At 42.5% G+C, this 11,544-nt stretch overlaps 1 pseudogene; it reads left to right on the top strand.

Moving 5' to 3' along the window:
• Nucleotides 1-4,692, top strand: part of LOC125487030 — a 17,106-nt pseudogene extending 12,414 nt beyond the window's left edge.
• The last annotated feature ends 6,852 nt before the right edge of the window (nucleotides 4,693-11,544 follow it).

Raw genomic sequence — 11,544 nt, 5'->3', positions numbered from 1 at the left:
TTTTTTACCATTTAAAACATAGTCCATTTTCCTGTTATTCCTACCAAAATGGATGACCTCACACTTATCAACATTGCACTCCATCTGCCAGACCTTTGCCCACTCACTTAGACTATCGATATCCCTCTGCAGACTTTCAGTGTCTTCTGCACACTTTGCTCTACCACTCACCTTCGTGTCATCTGCAAATTTTGACACACCACACTTAGTCCCCAACTCCAAATCATCTATGTAAATTGTAAACAATTGCGGTCCCAACACTGATCCCTGAGGCACACCACTAGCCACTGACCGCCAAACAGAAAAACACCCATTTACCCCTACTCTTTGCTTTCTACTGGTCAAACAATCCTCTATCCATGCCAATACATTACCTGTAATACCATGGAACTTTATCTTATGTAGCAGCCTTTGGTGTGGCACCTTGTCAAATGCCAGCTGGAAATCCAGATACACCACATCCACAGGCTCCCCATTGTCCACCATTCAAGTAATGTCCTCAAAGAATTCCACCAAATTAGTTAAACATGACCTACCCTTCATGAACCCATGCTGGGTGTTCCCAATGGGACAATTTATATGCAGATGTCTTACTATTTCTTCCTTAATGATAGATTCAAGCATTTTCCCCACTACCGAAGTTAAGCTAACTGGCCTATAGTTACCTGCTTTTTGTCTACTTCCATTTTTAAACAGTGGCGTCACATTGGCTGTTTTCCAATCTGCAGGAAGCATCCCAGAGTCCAGTGAATTTTGGTAAATAATTACTAGTGCATTTGCTATTTCCCCCATCACCTCTTTTAGTACCCTGGGATGCATTTCATCAGGGCCAGGAGACTTGTCTAACTTTAGCCCCATTAGCTTGCCCAGCACTGCCTCCTTAGTGATAATGATAGTTTTTAGGTCCTTGCCTGCTATAACCTTCTTGCCATTAGTTTTCTGCATGTTATTTGTGTCTTCCACTGTGAAGACCAACAAGAAATAACTGTTTAATGTCTTGGCCATTTCCTCATTCCCAGTTATTAAATTGGCTTTCTCATCCTCTAAAGGACCAATGTTTACCTTCGCCACTCTTTTACGATTTACATATTTATAGAAACTTTTGCTGCCTGTTTTTATATTCTGAGCTAGTTTACTCTCATAATCTATCTTACTTTTCTTTATAACTTTTTTTGTGGCTTTCTGTTGGCCTTTAAAGATTTCCCAGTCTACTAGTTTCCCACTACTCTTTGCTTTTTTGTATGTGCTTTTTTTTCAATCTGATACTTTCCTTTATTTCCTCAGACATCCATGGTTGGCTCTCTCTTTTCCTGCAGGTCTTCCTTATCACGGGAATATACTTCTGCTGAGCACTGTGAAAAATCGTTTTGAAAGTCCTCCACTGTTCCTCAATTGACCCACCATAAAGTTTTTGCTCCCATTCTACCTTAGCTAACTCCTCCCTCATTCCTTCATAGTCTGCTTTGTTTAAGCACAGGACATCGGTACAGTCTCTTGAGATGAACAGATGAACAGTCTCTTGAGACATCCCAAAGATGGAAGAATTTTCAATCACCAAGTGTTGCTCATCTCTCACAAGCTACTTACTCCTTGACTGCAGGCAGTATCGGAGACACTTATAATGTGATGTCGAGGACAGCAGCCAAGATGTTGTGCTTTAATGTGGACAATGATGAGACTGAGCAAGATGTGCAGAGAATGCGCTCATGTCTGGCCTGTTAGAAATGCAGGCCACTTAATAAAAAAAGAAACGGTCTGTTTGTACATATTTGTGATTAACCTGTTCAGAGATGTTATGACACACCTCGGCAGTAAGTGGGGCTTGAACCTTGACCTTCTGGCTCAGAGGTAGGGAGACAGTGCCACAAGAACCCTGTGCACGTCCCTTTAAGGGTAAACCAGCTTCAGAATTGATGGAGACAAGATGATGACTGTTGGAGTTTGCGCTGAAGCATTGCCCCATAAAAGGGCTTTTGTCACACAGGGGTAATGTCCCTGTTTGTGAGTTAGGAGGTCTGGGTTCAAGTCACCCCCATATCAGAGGTGTGTCACATCTGAACAGGTCAATTAAGGAGAAGAAAACTTGGATCCGTACAGGGTCTCTTGTGGTGTAATGGAAGCACCCTTACATCACTGTATACTGTACCTACTCTGTAATACTTACTAACGCTGAAATTATGAATGTTAATTTGTGTCTGCCCATGTTCCTCAATAAAATATTTAATACAATGTTTATTTAACTTTGCCAGTTCCAGCCTCACTGACCCTCAATCCAAAAACAGTGGATCTTAACCTCATCCTGTCAAAGGACCTGACCAGCGTGAGAGCCAGAAACAGCACTTTCATGCTTCCTAACAATCCACAGAGATTTGGTGCCGTTCCATTTGTCCTGGGATCACAGGGATTCACATCAGGAAAACACTACTGGGAGGTGGAGGTGGGAGACAAGACTGAATGGGCATTGGGTGTGGCCGAAGAGTCATCCAGTAGGAAAGGAAGCTTGCACCTAGGACCAGAATATGGTTACTGGACTGTGTGGCTTAACAGTGGAAACGAATATAAAACTAATGATTGTCCATCTGCCCAATTGACTCCAAGTGTGAATCCCAAGATCATCGGAGTTTACCTGGACTTTGAGGGAGGACAGGTGATCTTTTACAATGCTGCAGATATGTCTGTTATCTACACGTTCACTGACATATTCACCGAGAAACTCTTCCCTGTTTTCTATCCTGGATCAAGCGATAATGCTCCTCTTGTACTGCGTCATTATGAACTGTAGAAGTAACTTCTAGATAGTCTCAGAGAGTGGGGAGAATGTGACCACTGTTGGGTGAACATTCCACATGCTACCAGTAACTATCGAGGTGCACCTAGAAACAGCACCAAGAAGAGGGCATTTGATGATAAATAGTGGGGATGAGAGCCTGCATTGCAAAGTGTCTTTTGTCCTGACGGTTTGGAGTATGCTCACTGACTGGAGTGTGTCTTACTGTGCAGGCTGAACTGATTCCAATTGGGCTTCCTGTCCCCTCTCATCAGCTGCCCAACCCAGGACTCTTCATTCCTGGTCTTTCCCCTGGCAAAGCCTCTGCTACTTTTTGAATCTGGCCTCTGTGTAATTCGGCAAATTAATGACAGTCGCTGTGATGAAAATGCAGCAACATCTTTTACACACAAGGCAGAGTTTAGTAATCATAAATATATACATAATTGGGACCAGGTAAACATTTGCATCACTGTAATCTGGGAACACAGGCCTTAGCAATTCAGAGTGAACCATGAGCAATTACAAAGATTTTGCTAGGGGACAGACCACAATTTTTCGAGAAGAGAATATTGCGAGTCAGAAATCTATTATTTGTTAACACAATTCTGATTGTGCCTCAGTTGTAGATATTGCTTAATTCTAAAACTTTATCTTACAACATGAGAAATAACATTTCTTTATAAAGTCAGGGTTTATGACTGACATTTCTTGTCAGACTCTTCTGTGCTGTATGACTCTCAGGTTCTATCTGACTTTGACAGTTGGGGAATTTAAATATGAAATATTCTGTTAGGATTACTGACTTGGGGACTCCCGGGCTGTTATTAAAAAAAATCTCATTCACAATTTCTGTTTTTGCTCTACATTCACAAATACTTTTTAGGGGAGGGAAATCCGTGGTCTTTACTCAATTTGGCCTTTATGCGTCTGCAGACACACCACTGTTAACTGCTACTAAAATGGTTCTGGACTTGGCTAAAGTGGATCATAATGAACCGAGTACCCAGCATCAACCAAGGTACTAGAAAAGGCAACATCACAGCAAGACCTGAAGAATTTGAAAAGTTTGCAGTAACATCTGAGAACTTGTGCCACTAATCAGGAAACAGTCTGAAATAGTAGTATTAACAAAATCATTATTTACAGCCAATATCCCACTCACCTCCATCATTATTCCTGGGTATGTCCTCTCCCACTGGCAGGACAAACTAAGTAGGTGTGGAGGTACATTGGTATATAGTCCAGAGGATAAATTCTCAACATTGGCATTGCATAAAGTTGAAAACAAGCAAAGAAACTTTCTATTACCACCTACGTCCCTCCCATAGCTGATGAATCAGTACTCTTCTATGTTGGACACCACCGGGGTGGCAAGGTTACAGAATACACTCTGGACGGGAAACTTCATATGCCAATTACCCACAGCAGCTCAGCAGCACCATTATTGACCTATGCTGATTATGCCCTCAAGGACATATCTGCACTGGGACTGGGATTGCAGTAAGTGTTCAGGGAACCCACAAGGAAAAAACTTATTTGATCTGCCTCACCTCACCATCTGCCTGTTGCATAAAATATTCATGGTGATCATCGCACAGACCTAGTCTTTGCATTGACAGTACTGCCCATCATGTTCTGTGACTAAAGATTCAGAACAAATCTAGGAGCTCAACGTTGGACATATTTGAGGTACTGCGGGCCATCAGTATCTGCAAAATTGTATTTGACCACAATCTATTGCTTCATGGGCACAATCAAGAGTGGAGGAGGACTCTCAAAATCAGGTTCCAACCTTGTGAAGCTATAACAATATTCAATTTGTTGTTTAACAATTAGACCACTGTTTAGTTCTTTGGAAAGATCAAGTAATCAAAGTATATTAATCATTTAACCTAATATATTCTGCTTAAATGTAATCAGTGTAGGACACTAGTCAATAATAAAATAAATAACTTATGTTTCAGTTTTAAGGCTGTTTGGAATTTTTAAATTATATTCTTGCTATTTTAACTAACTTGCGCTAAGCACCAGCAGTCACTACAGAACTTCACAAGAACAAACGGTTCTTTCACCAACAGCACACAAATTCTGAGTTTGTTGCAGCAGAGGCCAACAAATAGAAACTATCCAAGAAGATTTAATAGTGCCCAGGAGTGGAGAACCTGATCTGTGGCTGACTATGAAGGTAGGAGTTATAGCCCAAGGGTATAGTCACCATTGCTGATGTATAACTGTACAGTTAGGTCATGTTCATTCATTAGTCAAGTTCTCTCCTTTTGTGCCTTCTCTCCTGAATGCCACGTAGTGAGCTTCATCAGTTAGTGGTGGCAGGCTAGTCAATTGCTTGATGCATCTCTGGGATTCACAGACACGCACGTACATGTTCACACTGTCTTGCAGGGTCACAGATGAGTACACAGGAATGGGACTCATTCATCACAAATCTTTCAAGCTCAGAACACATCAGTACATCCAACCCATAAGCTGGATATTACAGTCTGCCCTTTGCAAAGAGTGTCCCGTGCACACAGTAATTTTCGAAGTTATCAGTGTTCGTCCACTGGGAAGTGGTGATTATTGTGTACCTCCCTCACCAATGCCTTTTAGAGAACACAATCCTGGCCTGGCTTCCAAATGACTCCACACTCACACTAAGACTCGATGTAGAGAGTCAACTCTCCTAAAGTGATGGTGACGCGAAGTTGATGCAGATTTAGGATCCTGCCTTTTGTGGTGTATGCCTCAATAAAATTCATTGACAGTGCATGAGGCAGATGAAAAGACATTTAAAGTTACAAGAGTAAAACAAACCCCTAAAGGTAACATCTGGAAAAGATCAGTACTTTGGCCAAATGATCAAAGTTGAAACATTACAGAGATCTGTCTCAGAAGGCAGCGTGGAAACAAGTCCACCTTCATTTAATTGGACAATGGATTTCAGAGAGGTTCCAAACACAGTACAATGGATGTGTGATGGTGGTTCAAGACAGGTGAGAGTGGCAACCATGACAGTAGATTTTCTGGCAGAAACAGCATCAGCATTATATGTCGATCTATAATCCATGCACTTGAATAATTGTATATTGAGTGATACTTTATTTCTGGTTTGATTCCACTCACGTCTGGGGTCATGTTAAATTTCCATGTGTAAAATTGGGGTCAGACTGGGAAATAGATTGCTAAGAACTGCAGTAGAATGAGAGATGACACCAAACCAGCCATTTTTGCAGCAATAAGAGAATTATTCAGCTCAATAAATGCAATTTATGTGTAACAACCCAATGAATATACCAGGAATGTTTTATTGGACTAAAGTTCCATTGGCCACAGACAGGTTAGCAGTCTACATAACTCTCCATTTGGGATCAGTGATTATCTACTGTTAGCCAGCCACTCCCATTATCAGACTGTGGATTAGGCATAAACCAACAAATTGAGCCTTCACTTGGAAAACAAAAGGGGCCTTTATTGTACAGAAAGCACTCTCTAGATGAGCTTCACTACATTGTTAAAAAGTGTGAGCAATTCACCATCACATCATACCTTTCACACACTAAGGAAGTTAATTCAAACCAGTGGTATACATTGAACTATCTCAACATTGTGGGAAAAATGCTTCATGTAACCAAAAAGACCTTGATGTATGAATAAAAATTTCATTCACATGAGAACCAATCAGGCACATTGATCAGCAAGAATGAGCCACTGCACAGGGATCTGAAGAAAATCTCAACCATTTAGACTCAACTGCCTGGCAAGAAGAGCACTGAGAACAAAGGAACCAGGGCACACAGAATGGCAAAAATTGGGGAGAACTGCATTGATGAAGGTAAAAGCAAATATAATGCAGATGCAGATCTGAAATGAAGACAGAAAATGCTGGAGAAACTCAGCAGGCTTGGCAGCGGGAGAGACACAGAGTTAACATTTGGAGTCTAATAACTCTTCTTTGCAATGCACGCTGAAGAATTGAGTTCTGGAGAAGAGACATATTGGACTCAAAACGTTAACTGTTTTTATCCCTCTCTCTTTCTACAGATGCTGCCAGGCCTGCTGAATTTCCCCAGCACTTTCTGCTTTCAAGTCAGATGTTGATACTGGGGAAAGGGAGAATGAGAAAGTGAAAATGGAGCATGAAGGTATGAGGGAAGGAACAGAGTGCACAAGGGAGAAAGCAAGCAAGAGAAAATAAGATGGAGCGACAGACAGGGAAAGGACAAGGGGATGGAGAGAATGAGAGGGATCATGCCAGTGAGAGACAGGCAGGGTTAGAGAAAATGAGAGAGTGGGGAGGGAATGAGCGAACAATGCAGTATTTGTCCCCTTAGCACTGTCCCAGGTGATGGTTGGGGATCTGTAATCCAATCTGGCAGTGAAGTCGGAATCTTGAATCCTTGACTGAGAAATGAACATGCTGCAAACTGAGCCAGGTTGAATCTAAACTTGAATGTGCATTCTTAGGTAATTGTAGACAATAGTTTCTCTTGACCCCATTTGAGGAAGAACATGTTGGAATGTGATGAAGGGTTAAGCATGGACTAACTGTCATGATCTCTCTGCTATTTACGGGCACTGCATGCCTCCTAACTTTTCGGCTTTTACATAAAGGATGTTTTGAACGCCCAGTTTCTCATATATTGACCTTACAGGGAAAGGACACTGCAAAGAATATTGCATGATCCCTACTGACCAGGAAAGTCCCAGGCTCCATATGTGGCCTTGCAATAAATAGGTTGCGTTTAACCAGTAAACCCACTTCTTTTGGAGAGTGGTTTAATCGTTTGTAAGTAACCACAGGCTGGCAGGAGGGTAGGAAGAAATCAGTTACCTCACTGCCCAACAATCCCTGCTGATCTCATGAGGGGCTGAATGGCTTCATACTGTTCCTGCTTCAGTCACAGGCATTATCAGATGGCACCTTCTCCATCCATCCGTCCAGACCTGTATCCAGGCCACTTAGCGATGATAAGTGCTTGTGAATAGAAATAAGGAAGTGTTAGTACCTGTGAAACAGTTTGGATAAATCTATCTTGCCTGTTAATGCCCTTGTCAGAAACTTACCAATGGTATAGAAACACTGTCAACTTCAACAAGACTCTCTGCCCACTCGCTCTGCAAATGCTGCTTTTTGGGGATTAAAAGTACGCTGCTCTCGTCTCCTCCCTCTTACATTACATTTAGACTGTCATCCTTTGTGAGTTAAAAGCCTTACCAATGGGTACAAATTGGCAATTCCCTTCATAAATCCTGACAGGTTTCACCAGGATCACCACAAAATCTCTCGCTTGTTCACAGCAGGCCCAATTCAACGGACCTTCAGGCCTACAAATGAATTAACTTCACAGTCAAACTAAAGGCCCAGTGAGATAGCTCGCGTGCAGTGGTGATCACGGGTGAGTGTGTCTGCGGGTGAGTATATGTACCTGATACATCTGTACACTTTCTGAAGCTGGATCTGAGTAAGGGCAATCTATCCTGGTGAATGTGAGGAGTTTCACTCTTCCTACGTGGGCTGGGTTTACAATCAGTTCTGATTTGTATTGTCAACCTCAACTGGCATGTTGTTGGGTGTTGGTGATCTCTCTTCTGGGTGAGTCACTGAAAATAAAGCAGCAATCACCTGTAAGTGATGTTACAGGACAAATATATTAACAAAAATAACTTGTAGATACATTCAGTTCCAGTTAATAGTGGTCAAGCGTGGCAACAGGGTAAGAGGGCACTTAGCAACTAGCAGTACAAAGCGTGCATGGCATTGGTGGTAAAAGGAATGGTAACAAATAGTGATACAGTACATGCCAATACCTGGCAACAAGAGGCCACAACCAGTGACAGTGTGTGCATGCGGCTTGACAATATTGGATGTGGCAAATAAATAAGTTAGCAACAAATGACTTTGGAGGCAATAACACCAATGATTGTTTCAACAGGTATGCTGAAGTAAAGGTAACCTTCACATTATCTGCATCAAAACCCCTACTCTATCTCTCACCCATTGCTCTCTAGTTGTCCTGTGTTCTTGTCTTGTCTGTGCAAGAATGTGTCTGTGTTTGGAAGAAAGAGGCTACAGTTTATGTTTGCAAAGTAGCTGAGTCAATATTCAGGTTTGCCACTTCTAAGAATGCACATTTTCTTCAATAAAATTGTTTTCATGAGACCCACATTGTGTCCACCAACGTTATACCACCAATATTGCTGATGACCAAATTTCCCTTTCCAGACCCCATGTTAGTTTGTAGATATTTTCCAATCAACATGTTCAGATATATTCGTAGCACTGCACCACAGGAACCAACATGTTAATTTAAACTGTTAATCTTCCCCTTGTCGTCAGATGCTGATCCCCTCATCTTTAAATCTGCCATCACCAGCCCCTCCTAAAAAAAACAACCTGGGACCCTAGGTCATTGCAAATCTTGCTCCATCTTAGACAGTCCACAAGATTGAAGAAGGATCTGTTTCCATGTTGTATGACTCTATGATTCTCTCCCACTCCAGTGTTATGGCTCTGGCAATGAACAAACAATCTCATCTTGGATTCACAGAACCTGCTGCAGTTGGTGTTGGAAGAGGCAAGCTTACACAATGCTGAGCAAGCTCCTTCTGTGTTTGGCATATGTCCCCACCTGTGCCTGTCCAATACACTAGAGATGGTTGGTACCTTCACAACTGCTTCTTTGCCAGTTTGGGGTGACCTGGGAATGCGATACCCCTGAGTCCATGCTTGGGATAGGGCTTTGTGGACATCCTTGATGCGATTTCCCTCCTGCAAACACTAACTGTGGCACAGCCTGGACTAGAGAGATTGTTTTGGAAATCGTGAGCCAATTGGCTGACAGTAACCAGTTCCTTGCTGCTGGAGATGTCAAGTCAACAGAGGAAACCGCTCTGAGAGTGCAGATGATGCATTGGATTTTCTGGTATTTGTGGATGCATTGTTGGTGATAATTTTCTTAGGCTTTGGGATATCCACTGTACATTGTCCAAGTCTTTGGAAGAAAGTAAACTGAGGCCTTATAGACCATGAATTTGGGTCTGACGTCTTTAACATCAAACGCTCTGTTTCTCAGGTGACCAGAGGGCTGCACTGGTGTTTTGGAGGCAATGATGAATTAGTCGTCAAAGTCTGCTCATTGAGAGATAGCTCCCAATGATTGAAAATTGATTCATGTCTTCCAGTTGTTTAGCATGGATCAATAATTGGGGATGGCGTTAAATGTGGGAGCAGGCCATCTTCTGGATGGTTATCCTCAGGCCTCTTTTCCACATACCTCCAACAATGGGTTGAAGATGGTTTACAGGTTGACCTCTGAGCATAAGTCATGTACCGCAACTTGATGACAGAGGTTAGTGTCGACGTAGTTCTGGTTGGCAGATGACTCAATTTTTCATTCATTCCGTAGATAAGGTGCACTCCGCTACGAATCTCCGTGGTTATGGATTGGACGGTTGTGGAAAGAATGCTGGAGAGGAAAGTTGGTGCAACAAGCTGATCATTTGGGCTGATCAGTGGGAAATGGAATCGAATTCAGATAAATGTGAGGTAATGTACTTGGACAGGGCAAACAAAGAATGGGATGTATGATGAACGGTAGGATCCTGGGAAGTATCAAGGAACAGAGGGATCTTGGTATGCGTGTAGTCAAGCCCCTTAAAGTTGCAGGACAGGTAGATAACGTGCTTAAGAAGGCATATTGCATTCTTGCCTTTACTGGCTTTACATTTTAAGAGCAGGGAAGTTATGGTGGAACTGTATTAAATATTAGTTATGACACAGCTAGAGTATTCTGTGCAGTTCTGGAATCCTCATTATAGGAGAGATGTGCTTGCTATGGATGGTGCAGAGGACATTTAACAGGATGTTGCCTGAGTTGGACAGCTTTAGTTATGAAGAGAGATTTGGTAGACTGTAGTTGTTTTCCTTGAAGCAGAGGAGACTGAGGGGGTTCATGATTGAGATTTATAAAACTGAGGGGCAGAGATAGGGTAGACAGGAAGAAATGTTCTCTTGGTGGAGGATTCAATGAACAGGTGGCAGAAATTTAAGGTAAGGGGCAGGAGGTTTAGAGGAGATATGAGGAAAATTTCTTTAACCTAGAAGGTGGGGTGAACCTGGAATTTGCTGCCTGTAAGTGTGGTAGAGGCAGAGAGCCTGTTAACATTGAAGACATCAGGGTAGGGGTTAGATGCTCATACTATTCAGATGTGCACTTGTGAAGTCAAGGCATACAAGTCAATGTGTCAACGACTAGAAAATGGGATTAGAATAGTTGAGTGTTTGTTTTTGACCTGTGCAGACTCAATACGAGGATTGAACAAAACTGTGAAACATTGCCCAGGTATGTCCTGTACAAAGTAAGCAGGAGAAATCCAACCTGCCCTATCAGTCTACTCTCAATTATCAGTAAAATGATGGAAAGTGCCATCAACACGCTATCAAGCAGCACCTGCTCAATAATACCCTGCTGAGTAGCACCCAGATTGGGTTCCGCCAGGGCCACTCAGCTCCTGACCTCATTACAACTTTGGTTCAAACATGAACAAAAGAGCTAAACTCTAGAGGTAAGGAAAGAGCGACTGCCTTTGACTGCATTCAACCAGCACAGTGGCTCCGTGGTTAGCACTGCAGCCTCACAGCGCCAGGGACCTGGGTTTGATTCCAGTCTCGGGCGACTGTCTGTGTGGAGTTTGCACATTCTCCCTGTGTCTGCGTGGGTTTGCTCCGGTTTCTTCCCACAGTCCAAAGATGTGCAGGCTAGGTGGATTGGCCATGA

This window comes from Rhincodon typus, chromosome 35 (assembly GCF_021869965.1).
Source record: "Rhincodon typus isolate 14 chromosome 35, sRhiTyp1.1, whole genome shotgun sequence".
NCBI lineage: Eukaryota > Metazoa > Chordata > Chondrichthyes > Orectolobiformes > Rhincodontidae > Rhincodon > Rhincodon typus.
Note: the sequence above shows the minus strand (reverse complement) of the source record. Positions and strands in the feature narration are given on the sequence as shown.